The sequence below is a fragment of the Aegilops tauschii genome, chromosome 3 (assembly GCF_002575655.3).
Source record: "Aegilops tauschii subsp. strangulata cultivar AL8/78 chromosome 3, Aet v6.0, whole genome shotgun sequence".
Taxonomy (NCBI): Eukaryota; Viridiplantae; Streptophyta; class Magnoliopsida; order Poales; family Poaceae; genus Aegilops; species Aegilops tauschii.
Window position 1 is genome coordinate 194,207,116 of NC_053037.3, and position 4,782 is coordinate 194,211,897.

The window sequence follows — 4,782 nt, forward strand, 5'->3', positions numbered from 1 at the left end:
ACATGTTTCACACTAAGGAACAGCAGGACTTCTATGAGACTATTCTGCTTGACAAGAAGCCCATTGTGTGTGATATGAGATGGGCTGACTGGGAATTCATCAAGGAGAATGAGGATCACTTCCCTGGCGTGCTTGACAGTTTCAAGGCATGTGGAGTGGACACTTTTGTTGCCCAGAAGCTCACCAAGTGGAATGATGAGCTCATAATGCAGTTTTACTCCACTGCCCACTTCTATCCATATGGAAGGATAGTATGGATGTCTGAGGGTACTAGGTACCAGTCTACAGTTGATGAATGGGCTAAGCTTATCAATGCTCCTGAGGAACATGAGGATGACTTGGACATTTATGCAGAGAAGAAGAAAGACCACAACACTATGGCTAACATGTACAAGGAGATCCCAGATGATGCCTTGGATACACATAAGTTTGGATCTGTCCATTACCTGTTGTCTGGTCTGCCAACAATCAACTGGATATTAAGGCACACACTGCTACCCAAGTTAGGTGATCACAAGATGATCAGAGGACATGCCATCAACTTGCTGTACATATTTGATGTCCCACAGAAGTTCAAGGTTATGAGCCTGATTGTTGAGACAATCAAGAGGACTGCTGCTGACCAGAAGAGAAGTTGTGGGTATGCTCCACACATTCAGGAGCTCATCAACTCAAAGATGGGCATAGGCACATATCTTTTGGAAAAGGAGCACCTGCCCATCTATCCTGAATTTGAAGATAACATAGTAGTGATGAATGAAAATGAACCATCGAGAAGAGAGAGAAGGCTAAAGCTGAGAAGGTTGCAAAGATGCCAACTGTGGAAGATGCATCTCAGGTATTCTTGAAGAGTAAGCAAGACCAGCTTGGATATCTGATCCAATCCACCCTGAGGATTGAGAAGGGCTTGGCCACCCTAACCAAGAACCAGGAGAGTTTGGAGAGGATCATTGAGACAAAATTCTATGACCTTGATGTCAAGGTGACAGAGATCCAAACTGCAGTTGAGCAACTTCAGGAGGAAGCTGAGGAGAAGAAGGGCAAGTCTACCATAGATGCTTTTGCCATAGTGCCCAGAGGACAGAGATCTGCTGCAGTGCCAGTGACAATCACCAGAGCTACAACATCAGCACCAGCAACTACAGCTCCAGTTCCACCTCCAGCAGCTACTCCACCAGCTCCAGCTACTTCATCAGAAGCCTTCGTTCTTGGAGTTCTCTCGACACCTCCTCACCAAGATCAAGCCTGAGAGTCGTTTTAGCACTATGCATTTTTGAACTTTTTGGTAACTTGTTGCCAAAGGGGGAGAAAAATGTATAGATCATAGGCTTCGAGAGAGAGAGAGTGTTGGTTTTTATCTCTCTTTGCACTTATTTGGTTTGGTTTGAAACTTTATTGTGTGCTTGTGTGAGCTACTTGTGAGATACTTGTTTGATCATGTGTTTGATCATATGCTACCCTTAATGCTTGTTGGATGATATTATCTTTTATATCCTAGATGATCATTCACTTGTTTTGGTGATGAGTGCATGCTTTATTTTCTATCATTTTGAGCGCTCCACCAAGATGTATGTGACATGGAAGAGTAACCCATGATCCTAATCGATTGTGCATTTGCATTCAAAAGCAAATTTTAAATAATGCACAAATTTAGGGGGAGCTCTTGCTTTTCACATACTTCTCAAAGCGATGATGTTTTTCAATACTATTTATCATTTGTCGAAGCTTTGATCTATATGTTGTCATCAATTACCAAAAAGGGGGAGATTGAAAGTGCAGCTATCCCTGGGTGGTTTTGGTAATTCCGAACAACATATAGCTCATTGAGCTAATGCTATTTCAAGACAGATATTTCGGGAAAGCTCAATGATTGGCATGGCATGGATTAGAAAGTGGACCCTTCAAAATGCTAAGGACAAAAGATTGGCTCAAGCTCAAAGCACAAGACTCTACATTTTCTATTTTTGGTGATCCAAGATCACATTGAGTCTATAGGAAAAGCCAATACTATTAAGAAGGGATGAGGTGTTGCTTAATGAGCCTCTTGCTCAAAATGCTTAGTGATATGCTCCAAAACCCTCCACTACTTTCTCATATCCACATATGTCCCAAACCCAAATATCAAACTCAGCCCCACCGATTCTTTCTATCTGGCGCCACCGAGTTCAGTTGACATAGCCACTGTCAGAAACCCTAGTCTTTTCGGTCTCACGGATAGGGATCTTGGTCTCACCGAGATGGGATTACAATCTCTCTGTTTCTCTTCGTAACGTTTCGGTCCAACCGAGATGAGCGATCGGTCCCACCGAGATTGCAGTGCAAACACACTGTTTCCTTTTCGTAACGTTTTGGTCCAACCGAGATGAGCGAATCGGTCCCACCGAGTTTGCCTGACCAACTCTGTGTGTGCCTATTATCAAAATCGGTCTCACCGAGTTTGTGTAATCGGTCACACCGAGATTACGTTATGCCCTAACCCTAATGATATCGGTCCCACCGAGTTGACACGTCAGTCCCACCAAAACACCTGATGGTCACATTATGAACCAAATCGGTCTGACCGAGTTCTTTGAATCGGTCCCACCAAGTTCGGTGATTTGTGTGTAACGGTTAGATTTTGTGTGGAGGCTATATATACCCCTCCACCCACTCTTCATTCATGGAGAGAGCCATCAGAACATGCCTACACTTCCAATACATATTTTCTAAGAGAGAACCACGTACACTTGTGTTGAGGTCAAGATATTCCATTCCAACCACATAAATCTTAATTTCTAGCCTTCCCCAAGTTGCTTTCCACTCAAATCTACTTTCTACCAAATCCAATCCTATGAGAGAGAGTTGAGTGTTGGGGAGACTATCATTTGAAGCACAAGAGCAAGGAGTTCATCATCAACACACCATTTGTTACTTCTTGGAGAGTGGTGTCTCCTAGATTGGCTAGGTGTCACTTGGGAGCCTCCGACAAGATTGTGGAGTTGAACCAAGGAGTTTGTAAGGGCAAGGAGATCGCCTACTTCGTGAAGATCTACCCTAGTGATGCAAGTCCTTCGTGGGCGACGACCATGGTGGGATAGACAAGGTTGCTTCTTCGTGGACCCTTTGTGGGTGGAGCCCTCCGTGGACTCGCGCAACCATTACCCTTCGTGGGTTGAAGTCTCCATCAACATGGATGTACGATAGCACCACCTATCGGAACCACGGATAAAAAAAATCTCCGTGTCAACATTGCGTTTGCTCCCTCAAAGTCATCCCTTTACCTTCATATGCAATTGTTTTACATTCCGCTGCTATACTCTTAGAATTGCATGGGTAGGTTGATTTCTTGACTTTTCATAAGTTGCTAAATCTGCCAAGAACTAAAATTGGGAAAAGGATAGATTTTATTTGGTCAAGTAGTCTAATCACCCCCCTCTAGACATACTTTCGATCCTACAGTTTCGCTCAAAGGCGGGAGTGCTGCGAGGCGCAACGAGAGGGCAGCCCGCGGGATCCTGGGATCTAAGGGATTATCCATGGCGGGATCCGGTGGGCGAGGCGGGGAGGCGAGCCTAGGCGCTGGGAGAGCCCTATGAGGCTAAGATAAAGATAGTACTACTCCACTCCGTCCATATTTAAATACAAACGCCACTAACAGTAGCCCAGGCAAGAATTGGTCATGCTGCCTGCGTCCCGGTTTATTGGCCCCTTTTTTTGTGCCACTTTTTATGACATGCATAAATATTATGTTACATAAAAATATGGTCAAATATTGGCACAAAATTCGAAGGAGATCAATGGAAGTAGCAGCCCATGATTTAACTACTCGCATGCACGCAGTGGAGTAGTAATGTCTTTCTCAACTACTTCCTCCCTCACATCCACTCAATTTGCATGCGCTGTATTAATTGACCATCAATGAATTGAAGGACTTTACACGCGTCAAATTATCACATGGGGTGGATCTTCGTACAAAAATGCGTCCCACCGTGTACCCGCGTGTGCGTGCGAGGGAATGAGTGCATGCGCGCACATCTTCGCTTCGTGCATGTACTGCCAGTGTGCGTGAGAGAGGACGAGTACATTCTTCTAGAACCAGCAGCACGTCACTGTGATCAATCCACACAAGGAGGTCGCGACAACGCTTCCACATGTGCCACGTGGCTTCATGAACTGAAAAAGGGAGAGACACTGTGTAGCGTGCCATTGGAATTCTAATTTACGTGGTTTGCACATACTGGAAGTACTAGTAAGGTACACGTGCATTGCACGCATCAGATTTGGCAACCAAATTATGAGTAAATACCACACTGTAGGATGTAAGCTTTGAGTCATATATGCATGATGTAGACGTTCGTTTAATTCTTATAGTTCATCTCATTCAAAATCAATTAGTTTCTATAAAAAAGTCAATCTATTTTATGATTCATGGAATTGTGCGTTGTAAAGCGTAAAGTAAAAACAAATAATGGAAATTCAACTAGAAAAAAAGTTTGGGCAGTTATGATATGGAAGATTCTAGAACAAAGGAGAAGCACTTGTGTTTTGAGGTTTGTACATTATGCTTAAGTTCAACCATGGAGTCTTCTAGATTGTACATGTGGCAGAATCTGGTGGGGGGCTGGAAGATGCTGCAAGGGGCCAAGTGGAGGGTGACTATGAAGGAGTGCACAAGTGCGAGATCGATATTTAAAGAGAGGGGGCGAGAACGTGCGCGGTTGTGCACAGTGGCGGAGCCAGGAAAAATAAATGAGCTAGGGGGCCAAGCATTGCTAATCCTTTACGAGGAGTGCCAATTCATCA